This window comes from Salmo trutta, chromosome 16 (genome assembly GCF_901001165.1).
Source record: "Salmo trutta chromosome 16, fSalTru1.1, whole genome shotgun sequence".
Taxonomy (NCBI): domain Eukaryota; kingdom Metazoa; phylum Chordata; class Actinopteri; order Salmoniformes; family Salmonidae; genus Salmo; species Salmo trutta.
Window position 1 is genome coordinate 57,334,405 of NC_042972.1, and position 13,143 is coordinate 57,347,547.

At 44.6% G+C, this 13,143-nt stretch overlaps 1 protein-coding gene across 2 annotated transcripts in view; it reads right to left on the reverse strand.

Moving 5' to 3' along the window:
- Positions 1-13,143, reverse strand: part of LOC115151094 (matrilin-4) — a 62,017-nt gene that overhangs the window by 19,093 nt on the left and 29,781 nt on the right. The gene's annotated exons all lie outside the window — the stretch shown is intronic.

Consider the following 13,143-nt stretch of genomic DNA (forward strand, 5'->3'; position numbering starts at 1 on the left):
TGGGCCGCGCCCCCACAGCCCAGCTACCCCAGATGGGAGAGGAGAGGACACTGTCTGCAGTGAGGGAGATATGGGGGAGGAACTGTGTTGGTCTTGACCTCGAGCAGCAGGAATGGTTGTAGCAGTTGCTGTTTGAATTCAGAGACAGCTTTGCGCTGAGTGAGGAAGACGTGGGTCAGACTCATCTGGTGCAGCATGAGATCGACACGGGTGAGGCTCGACCCATCAAGATGTGTCCCCGCCGTATCCCGTTGGCACGCCAGGAGGTGGCAGACAAGGCTGTGTTGGAGATGCAGCGGTCAGACTTCATCGAGCCCTCAGACAGCCCCTGGGCGGCGCCAGTCACCATGGTTCCTAAGAATGTGGGCAAGCTGAGGTTCTGTGCAGACTACAGGTGGCTGAATGAGATAACCAGGAAGGACTCATACCCCATACCACGTATCGATGAGTCGCTGGACCTGGTTAGGGGGTCCTCCTGGTTCTCCTCACTAGACCTCTGCAGTGGCTACTGGCAGGTGCGCCTCTCCCCAGAGGCCAGAGCCAAAACTGCGTTCTCCACTAACCGAGGACACTGGCAGTTCAAGGTCCTGTGCATCGGCCTGTGCAACAGTCCAGCTACTTTTGAGCGTTTGATGGACAGGGTGCTGGATGGCTTCCCCCGGCAGCAGTGTCTGGTATACCTCGATGACATCCTGGCCCATGGCAGCTCTTTCCAGTCAGCCCTGGTGGCGCTACGACGTGTGCTGGAGCGCTTGGCTGCCGCAGGACTGAAGCTCCACCCCGAGAAGTGCCACTTCATGAGGAGAGAGGAGTCCCTCTTGGGCCAACGAGTGGGGAAGGAGGGAATGAGCACCATGGAGGACAAGGTGGGGGCTGTCTGAGACTGGCCCACCCCCACCGACCAGCATCAGCTGAAGAGCTTCCTGGGCCTGGCCTCATACTAGACGAGGTTTGATACAGGGCTTCTCAAGCGTTGCTTCTCCCCTGAACTGCCTGCTGCCGAAGGACAAGGCCTTCACTTGGACAGTGGAGTGTGAGGAGGCCTTCAATACCCTCAAACGTGCACTGATCGAGGCCCCCGTGGTCGACCCCCCTGACCTCACCTTGCCCTTTATCCTGGACACAGACGCAAACAATGTGGGCATGGGTGGGGTGCTGGCAGAGGTGGGGCCAGAGGGGGAGAGAGTGGGGCGTACTTCAGCAAAACATTTGACAAACATGAGCGCCGCTACTGTGTCACCCGGCAGGAGCTCCTGGCTGTTGTGGCTTCCATCAACTTCAAGTACTACCTGGGTGGCCTGCCCTTTACTGTAAGGACTGACCACTCTGCTCTCCAGTGGCTCATGTCTTTCAGAGAGCCAGAGGGGCAGGTGGCACGCTGGTTGGAGGAACTTCAGCCGTATGACTTCACAGTGGTGCACAGGGCAGGGGCACGCCACTCCAACGCCGACGCCATGTCCCATCTGCCCTGTACTGCAGATTGCTGCCTCCACTGTGAGCGGAGAGAGGGACGTGAGAGAGACCTGTGTGCAGAGGAGGGGGTCTGTGCCACAGTGTGTCGGGTGAGCGGGCCTGTCTGCTGTGAGCTGCAGACTGACAACGTGGCTGAATGGGGGCAGCAGCAGGGACAGGACACAGACCTACAGCCAGTGATACAGTGGGTTGAGTCACAGGTGAGGCCACCATGGGAAGAGGTGACAGTGCTCTCAATCGCAACCAAAGGGTTGTAGTCAAAGTTTGAGAGACTGCGGCTGGCTGATGGCGTGCTACAGTGGGCATGGAAGGAGTCAGTTACAGGAGAGTAGAGGTGGCAGGTGGTGGTCCCAAAAGCACTGCGGGAGGCTGTGCTCCAGAGTACTCATGGGGGGGTGGGGACTGAGAGGCTGGGAATGCACAAGACCCCCACTACTCCTCTCCATCCTCAAAATGATGGCCTTGTGGAGCGCTTCAACAAAATGCTTGGACAGCAGCTGGCCATCGTCTCTGCCAAACACCAGCGTGACTAGGACAAGCACGGTCCTCATGGCATGCCGCTCCGCTGTCCAAGAGTCCACCTCCTGCACGACTGCCCTCCTCATGCTGGGGAGAGAGATCCGCACCCCTGCGGAGATTGCGTTTGGTTGGCCCCTGGATTGCGTTTGGTTGGCCCCTGGATATGTTCCCCCGGGGCCGGAGTATGCTCAGAGATTCCAGGACCGCCTGGAGACAACCCACACCTTCGCCAGAGAGCAGCTGGTGAATGCAGGTGTGAGACAGAAGAGGAACTATGACGTGCACACCCGGGGAAGGCACTTTGTGGCTGGGGAGCTGGTCTGGGTCTACAGCCCCCTAAGAAAAAAAGGCAGATGCCCCAAGTTGGACAGTCACTGGGTGGGACAGTGAAGCGCCCTGGAGAGGGTAGGGGAGGTTGTTTACCGGGTGCAGCTTTCTTCCAGGGGGAGAAAGGTGGCACTGCACCGGGACAGGTTCATCCCATACAGAGGGGCCTTTTCTCCCCAAACCCCAGGGACCTCCACAATTACCCTCTCTGGCAATAACATTCCACAGGCACCCACCCCCAGGTGCCGCAGACAAGGCTCCAGACAGCCCCCTCCCCCTGTCTCCCTCCCTGTGTCACCGCGTGGTTCCCCGGAGCCACGGACTGTATTCCCCGTTCCCGCATCCTTGTCCCCCATATCCCTGCCTTCATCCTGCCCCAGAGGGGCAGCCCCCTGCCACGGATGGAGCCCCCTGTTTTACATCTGGACACTGCGACCATCATGGCCACGCAGGCAAAGGAGACCTCCGGGTCGCTTCAGAGACTTTGTTTGTTCCCTTGGCGACGAGGGACTTTGTGGTGGTGGTGGGGGGGGGGGGGGGGGGGCTGTGTAGCGACCCGCACAGACAGCTGTGTGTTATGTGTTAGGCTATTAGTTGGTTGTGTGGTGCTTACCAGTAACCCAGTGTTCGCGGGGTCCGACATGCCAATCAACCTGCTATCTGCCAATCACGGGAATGCCTGGAATGTTCTGATGCTGGGCATCCTGGTGGTTGGCGGAGTGGCGTGAAAGGGGGTTGGGCAGGGGGATGGAGCATTGGAAGTTAAGACAAGGTTTAGCCATTGTTCTCTCTCTTACGTCTGGTCTTCACAAGAGAAGGTCACGGTTGTTTTATAGGGTATCCTTCATTTATTTGGGGTGGGCTACGGCCAAACAGTAGCCTGTGTGGTGTTGGGTTAATAAACCGTAAATTCGTAAACTCAAACCTCTGTCTGGACAATTGTTCCTTTATGATCTAGTCAGGTCATTACAATACATACAAAATACAAATACAGTTGTGTCAAGTTGTCTGCATGTCCTTTGTATGGATCATTCTTGAAACACATAGCAGCGTTAACGTTTTTTAATCTGTCTCTTCCCCTTCATCTACACTGATTGAAGTGGATTTAACAAGTGATATCAATAAGGAATCATAGCATTCACCTGGTCAGTCTGCCATGGAAAGAGCAGGTGTTCTTAATATTTTGTACACTCATTAGAATATAGGCCTACTGCAGCATACTGCAGCATAGTTGGCCTATAATATGCTACACCAAAAACACCTCCTCAGTCATTTGATTGAAAAAAATAGGCCTACAAGAAACTCTAATCATTTGTTAACACCATCTGCTTTAATTATTTCGCAAAACAGTTATTCAAGAAGATCTAAATGCATATTCAAATGAAACTGACATTGAAAATGGCCTACTTTGAAATTAGGTATGCCTAGCTTGTTTTTTGAGGTATTAAAAATAGAAAATGTTCTTGAGACAAGATGTGTGGGCATATAGGCAGATGTTGCAATAGGAGGATGAATTTTGAATTTGAATCTTTCCGCGGAATTTTAAAGCTTGTTTCCAGCGTAAAGCATTGCAGACTAAAGTGTTGTTATATATTGTTTTATATAATCAGGTCCATATCATTTGTATTAAAATCAATTATATCAGTAGCTAGCTTTGGATCCCAGGAAGAGTGCAGCAGGTAACGGGGATCCCCCCCCACCAAAAAAAATACCTCATGTTTTCAGGACATCAGTAGGCATAGCTGCGGAAAGTAGGGGTGCTGGACGTGCTGCAGCACCCCCTGAAAATCGGATTTTTTTTTTAAAATAAAAAAAACATTCAATTATTTTATTTTTCTCACAAAAGTAGTGCACTAGCCCTTTACTTTATTAGCCGTCTGTAGCGCAGGGGAAACATTTTTTTTTTTTTTACAGCGCCGCAATATATCTCAGTTTATTGCATAAATCGTACATACATTGGATTGCAATGCTGGTGCGATAAAATAATCCAGTCCAGTTTAATTACAGTGTAGGCTAATCCAAGTGTGGCAACCCGGGGGCCAGCAGGGAGCTACAAAGGAAGGAGCAAGACCTTGGTCAGCTCCAGAGGGCTAGAGAGGCCAAGGTGAGTCAGCACCATGGACAGCTCTACAGGCACCAACTAGGGCTGATGATTCAACACCAATACTACTCAGTCCAGGTGCTGCAACCAATTGGCACCTGGAATTGGTCCACCTGTCCTTCGTTACCCCAAATGAGTATAAGTAGAGGTGCAGTCACTTGGGCGGTCCGAGGAGCCGCCAGGCCGGACACCGAGTGACCCACCCATGACCTAAGAGGCCTTTCAGTTGTATTTCTCCCCTCCCTGTTCCTCCAACCTTAATTAAAGAACAACTTTTGTTTGAGCACCGCAAAACGATCTCCTGCTGTCTTATTTTATTGTGAGTTTCACCTCTGACTCCCCTGGGCTGCCCCATATGACACAATGTAAATGGAGAAGGCTAAAACATGATCAGCGCAGATTGGCAGATCAAAATAGCAGCACAAAGGTTTCGGGTGAACAGAGTGGTGCTGTCATTCAAGGGCTTTTATTGTGTTCGTAATGAGCACGGGATGGTTGCATTTTGGCATCTGTTCAGATGGATGAAGTCAGCGGGGAACACATGCAGCATACAGACACCACTGCTACAGACATACCACAGATCTTACATGCAGTGGTGTGCTATATTTTTAGGCGAGGGAGTGCAAAAAAATACGTAAATTAAGTCATAATTTCCTCAATAAATATTTGTATCGACAGATGTAGCCTATTGAATAGCCTATCATTACAGGGCAACCAACCCTGTTCAGGGAGTGCTACCGTACTGTAAAGTTTAATTCCAACCCCAGTTGTAACTAACCCGATCCATCTTAGAAAATAGCTAATTATTAGAATCAGGTGTGTTAGATTAGGGTTGGAATGAAAACCTACAGGTAGGGCTCATGATTTGGAACACCTATCCATTGCGGTGTGTAGGCCTAAAGCATTGTAGGCTTGTTTTTTATAAAGTGCATTCGGGAAAGTATTCAGATCCATTGACCTTTTCCACATTTTGTTACATTACAGCCTTATTCTAAAATGGATTGAATAGTTTTTTTCCTCATGAATCTACACACAATACCCCATAATGACAAAGCAAAAACAGGTTTTGAGTAATTTTGGCACATTTGTAAAAAAATACAATAAACTGAAATATCACATATACATTAGTATTCAGACCTTTTACTCAGTACTTTGTTGAAGCACCTTTGGCAACGATTACAGCCTCGAGTCTTCTTGGGTATGACGCTACAAGCTTGACACACCTGTATTTGGCTAGTTTCTCAAATTATTCTCTGCAGATCCTCTCAAGCTCTGTCAGGTTGGATGGGGAGTGTTGCTGCACAGCTATTTTCAGGTCTCCAGAGATGTTAGATCGGGTTCAAGTCCAGGCTCTGGCTGGGCCACTCAAGGACATTCAGAGACTAGTCCCGAAGCCACTCCTGCATTGTCTTGCCTGTGTGCTTAGGGTTGTTGTCCTGTTGGAAGGTGAACCACCCCAGTTTGAGGTCCTGAGCGCTCTGGAGCAGGTTTTCATCAAGGATCTCTCTGTACTTTACTCCGTTCATCTTTCTCTCGATACTGACTAGTCTCCCAGTCCCTGTTGCTGTAAAACATCCCCACAGCATGATGCTGCCACCACCATGCTTCACCATAGGGATGGTGCCAGGTTTCCTCCAGAGGTGAAGCTTGGCATTCAGGCCAAAGAGTTCAATCTTGGTTTCATCAGACCCGAGAATCTTGTTTCTCATGGCCTGAGAGTCCTTTAGGTGCCTTTTGGCAAACTCCAAGCGGGCTGTCATGTGCCTTTCACTAAGGAGTGGCTTCCGTCTGGCCACTCTACCATAATAGCCTGATTGGTGGAGTGCTAAAGAGATGCTTGTCCATCTGGAAGGTTCTCCTATCTCCACAGAGGCACTCTGGAGCTCTGTTAGAGTGACCCTGATTGCTCAGTTTGGCTGGGTGGCCAACTCTAGGAAGAGTCTTGGTGGTTCCAAACTTCTTCCATTTAAGAATGATGGAGGCCACTGGGTTCTTGGTAACCTTCAATGCTGCAGAATATTTTTGGTACCCTTCCCCAGATCTGTGCCTCGACACAATTCCTTCGACCTCATGGCTTGGTTTTTTTCCCTAACATGCACTATCAACTGTGGGATCTTTATATAGACAGGTGTGTGCCTTTCCAAATCATGTCCAATCAATTGAATTTACCAAGGAAGATCAATGTAAACATGTTACATCTGAGCTCAATTTAGAGTCTCATAGCAAAGGGTCTGAATACTTATGTAAATAAGTTATGTTTGTTTTTTATATTCAATAACTCAATAAAAAACAGTTTTTGCTTCGTCATTATGGGGTATTGTGTGTAGATTGATGAGTAAAAAAATATATTTAATCAATTTTAGAATAAGGCTGTACCGTAACAAAATGTGGAAAAAGGTCTGAATACTTTCCGAATGCACTGTACACAAGTGGAGGCTCCTCAGAGGAGGAAGGGGAGGACCATCCTGAATTTCAGAAGAAAAACATTTGTGAAATATTATCCTTTTTAGATAAAACTATACTAAATATATTCACATCACCAAATAATTGATAAAAACACACTGTTTTTCAATGGTCTACAGTAGCCTGAACACCACTCTGTAGGGTAGCACCATAGTGTAGCCGGAGAACAACTAGTTTCCATCCTCATCTGGGTACATTTTATTTATTTATTTTGCTCCTTTGCACCTCATTATTTCTATTTCTACTTTGCACTTTCTTCCACTGCAAATCTACCATTCCAGTGTTTTACTTGCTATATTGTATTTACTTTGCCACCATGGCCTTTTCTGCCTTTACCTCCCTTATCTCACCTCATTTGCTCACATTGTATATAGATGCAATTGTAAATGAGAACTTGTTCTCAACTTGCCGACCTGGTTAAATAAAGGTGAAATAAATAAACATTGACTTCAATACAAAACCTAGGAGGCTCATGATTCTCACCCCCTTCCATAGACTTGCACATAAATTATGACAACTTCTGGAGGACATCCTCCAACCTATCAGAGTTTCTGCAGCATGAACTGACATGTTGTCCACCCAATTTAAGGGTCAGAGAATGAATCTAGTACTGAAAGCATAAGCTACAGCTAGCTAGCACTGCTGTGCATAAAATGTGGTGAGTAGTTGACTTAAAGAGAGAGAAAGACAATAGTTTAACAGTTTTGAACAAAAAATGAAGGAAAAGCAAGAGAGAGACCTAGCTATACTTCTATTTTTTTTCACGTTCACTTACTTAGTTAGCGAATGCAGCTAGCTAGCTTAGCCTACTCAAACACCCGGCTCAAACAGAGAGGTACACTATGTTACCTATCTGGTTATGGCTATCCAACACTGGAACTCTTCCAAGTCAAGGTAAGCTTTTAGTTTTATTAATTTATTGCTACTGGGACCCACCAGTGTAACTGCTAAACTGCTTGCTAACTGTGCACTGTACTTACTGCATGATTGTAGTGGGTTTACTAACGTGTTAGTTCTAATAGCTATGTTGACTTGGCGTTAGCTAATATGGTGATGATGTAGGCTGACATGTTGTCCACCCAATGTAAGGGTCAGAAAATGAATCTAGTACTGAAAGCATAAGCTACAGCTAGCTAGCACTGCTGTGCATAAAATGTGGTGAGTAGTTGACTTAAAGAGAGAGAAAGACAATAGTTTAACAGTTTTGAACAAAAAATGAAGGAAAAGCAAGAGAGAGACCTAGCTATATTTCTATTTTTTTTTCACGTTCACTTAGTGAATGCAGCTTGCTAGCTTAGCCTACTCAAACACCCGGCTCAAACAGAGAGGTACGCTATGTTACCTATCTGGTTATGGCTATCCAACACTGGAACTCTTCCAAGTTAAGATAAGCTTTTAGTTTTATTAATTTATTGCTACTGGGACCCACCAGTGTAACTGCTAAACTGCTTGCTAACTGTGCACTGTACTTACTGCATGATTGTAGTGGGTTTACTAATGCGTAAGTTCTAATAGCTATGTTGACTTGGCGTTAGCTAATACGGTGATGATGTAGGCTGACATGTTGTCCACCCAATTTAAGGGTCAGAGAATGAATCTAGTACTGAAAGCATAAGCTACAGCTAGCTAGCACTGTTGTGCATAAAATGTGGTGAGTAGTTGACTTAAAGAAAGAGAAAGACAATAGTTTAACAGTTTTTAACAAAAAATGAAGGAAAAGCAAGAGAGACCTAGCTATATTTCTATTATCTTTTCACGTTCACTTACTTAGTTAGCGAATGCAGCTAGCTAGCTTAGCCTACTCAAACACCCGGCTCAAACAGAGAGGTACGCTATGTTACCTATCTGGTTATGGCTATCCAACACTGGAACTCTTCCAAGTCAAGGTAAGCTTTTAGTTTTATTAATTTATTGCTACTGGGACCCACCAGTGTAACTGCTAAACTGCTTGCTAACTGTGCACTGTACTTACTGCATGATTGTAGTGGGTTTACTAACGCGTTAGTTCTAATAGCTATATTGACTTGGCGTTAGTTAATATGGTGATGATGTAGGCTGTGTGTAGCAGTTTAGCGGTTACGATATGAAGGTTTGTTGGAAAGGTTTTTTCGCCTGGTCACAGACAGCTGATATGTTGTGCACTGAAGTCCACAAGCGAGGGGAAAAGGTGAAAAGAGAAGAGCGCCTAGATGCGAGAAGGAAGTATACAATGATCAAAGTGATCATGCAGTTTGTATGTGGCTGTTATGACAGTGAACTGTGTTTGTGTGTGATCAAGGGTGTATTCATTCCGTCAATTTTGTTGAAAATAATGTATTAAACAGAAGCAAACTGAACGAAACGGGGATAAACAATAGAAACTCTTGTTTGCAAGTGTTAGACTTATGCTTAGACCCTAGATCAGCTAGCTGCAGACAAGATTGTGCAAGGCAGTATTGAATGTGTCAATGTCTGTCACCTTGATTACTCAAATTTCGCTGGACCTGTGCACCTATGTTGTAAATTTTCATTCATAGGCTAGGTTGTAGTAACCTCATGCTGGGTATAAGGAACATTTTAGTATCATGTAGTAAACCTATCGATGTTAAATTGAGCTGGGTGAATGGAATATGAATGACAGTCATCCAGTATGCTGTAATAGAAATAAGGCCATGCTCATAAAAAATAAATAATTGTCTTCCCTCATTTTAAACGGCACCAACCACCACTCATATACACCATCCCAGCAGCGCAAAAAGCTTGGGACTGAAGTACATTTTCTTAAAAATATAACTTTGCCCCGTGCTTCTACGAGCATGCTCTTCATATAGCCTAGGCCTATAGCCTATAGTATAAGTTATGGATCATTTTATTGAGACCACACTAGGCGAACTTGATATTGCACACCCAGCAGAAAATCAGGGATGAGGGCCATCATCGGACACCCATGAGATACCATGATAAGCAACTAATTCTCAAACCCTGAGCAATATAACATTTAATCGATTACAAATTACATAACCCTCCCCTGGACTAAATAAAAAAAATACTAAAACCTCCCCTTGACTGAAATTGAAAAAGCATGACCCTCCCACATTTTCCTTCAGTTAACTATTGTGCACATTTTGATCTCCCTAGCGATTTACTTTGACTATATATCCATAACACATTCATTACACAACTGTAAGCATTTCCTGTACGTGTTACAACAGATCCCAACCACATTATTAAAAGGTTAATGAAATATATTAACCTGTCTGGTCTAGGGGGCAGTATTTTCACGGCCGGATGAAAAACGTACACAATTTAAACAGGTTACTACTCTGGCCCAGAAACTAGAATACGCATATTATTAGTAGATTTGAATAGAAAACACTCTGAAGTTTCTAAAACTGTTTGAATGGTGTCTGTGAGTATAACAGAACTCATATGGCAGGCAAAACCCTGAGAAAAATTCATGCAGGAAGTGGAAAGTCTGAGAATTATAGTTCTTCTTTTGGTTCTCTATCGAAGCTACAGTGTCTGTGGGGTGACGTTGTACTTCCTAAGGCTTCCATTGGCTGTCTAAAGCCTTCAGAAAGTGGTTTGAGCATTTTCCTGTCACTGGGGCAGATAATAGGAGCTCAGTTACTGAGTGTTCTGCCTGGCAACAAAGGGATTGGATATGCGCGGTCACGCGAGCACGCCGTTCCTTCTTTTTCTTCTTGAATGAATATGCTATTGTCCGGTTGGAATATTATCGCAGTTTTACGTAAAAAATACCATAAAAATTGATTTTAAACAGCATTTGACATGCTTCTAAGTACGGTAATGGAACATTGACTTTTTGTCTCTCGTTCCGCGCTCGCGCGTTATGCCTTTGGATAAGTGATCTGTACGCACGAACAAAACGGAGGTATTTGTACATAAATATGGATTATTTCTAACAAAAACAACATTTCTTGTGGAAATAGCAGTCCTGGGAGTGCATTCTGACAAAGATCAGCAAAGGTAAGAGAATATTTGTAATTCTAATTCTGAGTTTAGGTTGATCCGAACTTGGCGGGTGTCTGAATAGCTCACCGTGATGGCTGAGCTATGTACTCAGAATATTGAAAAATGTGCTTTCTCCGTAAAGCTATTTTAAAATCTGACACAGCAGTTGCATCCAGGGGTAGTCTATCTATAATTCTTAAAATAATTGTTATATATTTTGTCAACGTTTATGATGATTATTTTTGTAAATTGATGTGCACATTCACCGGCCGTTTTGGTGGGAATACATTTCCTGAACATCACGCGCCAATGTACAATGCTGTTTTTGGATATAAATATGAACTTTATCGAACAAAACATACATGTATTGTGTAACATAATGTCCTAGAAGTGTCATCTGATGAAGATCGTCAAAGGTTAGTGCTTCATTTAGCTGTGTTTTGGGTTTTATTGACACATCAATCAATCAATCAATCAAATTTATTTATATAGCCCTTCTTACATCAGCTGATATCTCAAAGTGCTGTACAGAAACCCAGCCTAAAACCCCAAACAGCAAGCAATGCAGGTGTAGAAGCACGGTGGCTAGGAAAAACTCCCTAGAAAGGCCAAAACCTAGGAAGAAACCTAGAGAGGAACCAGGCTATGAGGGGTGGTCAGTCCTCTTCTGGCTGTGCCGGGTGGAGATTATAACAGCACATGGCCTAGATGTTCAAATGTTCATAAATGACCAGCATGGTCAAATAATAATAATCATAGTACTTGTCGAGGGTGCAACAAGTCAGTAACACAAGAGTAAGTGTCAGTTGGCTTTTTCATAGCCGATATCCTTGCTTTGAAAATGGCTGTGTGATTATTTTTGTCAATGTACTCTCGTAACATAATCTAATGTTTTGCTTTCGCTGTAAAGCCTTTTTGAAATCGGACAATGTGGTTAGATTAACGAGAAGTTTATCTTTAAAATGGTGTAAAATAGCTAGCGTCCCACCTAGCCCATAGAAGTTAATAGAACCTTTTCCAGTACACGACACACTGACGTCACACACAGATGCACGCGACTCTTGGCTGCAGTAAGAAAACCATCGCCATCTGCGCCCATTCAACATAGTCTAGATTTACATTTTACATATTACTTATAAATTGCTTGAACAGTCTCTAAGATTATATTTGGTTGTGCTCTTTGCAAAATAACTATCTGGGATGCAGCAGTTGTTAGTTGGAATGCTAACGCTCATTGACATAGGCTATATCAAAAAACCTAGCCAAAGAGCCATTTTACTGGTTGAAGTTTATAATTAAACAGGACAATCAGACGAGCCTTAAAATCAAATTATAATCCAAAAGTAGTGTGCAATGCACTCATAAGCAACATGTAGAGGCTTTTTTTGCTGGTGTTCTATAAGAACTCCCCCGTGTTCTTCCACCAACTTGCACGAATCGCCCTCATATGGCAAAAGCTAATGTAGACATTAATAAATGCATTTCTAAAGCTTCCCCCCAAAAATGTAAAATGGTAAGGGGATGCCAAGATGGAGACACTGTGGCTTCAACACAGCGCCCCCTACCAGTCATATAGTGTATATAGTTTATAAATCATTGGTCTCGTTCCGACTCCCTACTATGGGACACAGTGCCCCCTATCAGTCATCTAGTGTATATTGTTTATAAATCATTGGTCTCGTTCCGTTCATTATTATTGGACACAGTGGAGATCGAATTTCAGTATTGATCTTGCAAATTATAATGCCTAGATGCTTTTTACAGTGGTGATTAAGTTTATAAATTGCATGGCTGGGCAGTGGGTCTGTAAAAGTAGTAGTAGTAGGAGTAGTGCGTTGCTTGGTAACAACGTAAATGGTGGCACTTTTTCTGAATGTACTCGCCATGTGGATGGCATTTAGTGTATCATGGGCAGGATAAACAGATGTTTTATTATCACATACACCAGATGGGTCTAGTGAAATGTGTTGTCTTACATGGTCAGCCATAGTAGTACGGTGCCACTGGAGCAAATTAGGGTTAAATGCCTTGCTCAAGGACACATCAACAGATCAGTGTTGCCAACTATTTTTCAGTGAGATCTGCTATTGGCTCCTTGATTTGTCCCAGAAGTCACTAGATGGCATTTTGAATTTGTCGCTAGAATCTTTTACCCATAAAAGTCTCTGGAGGGGTCTGAAAACTCGCTAAATATAGTGACAAACTTGCTAAATTGGCAACACCGCAACAGATTTTTCACCTTGACGGCTCGAGTATTCAAACCAGCAACCTTTTGGCTACTGGCCCAACACTCTAACCGCTAGGCT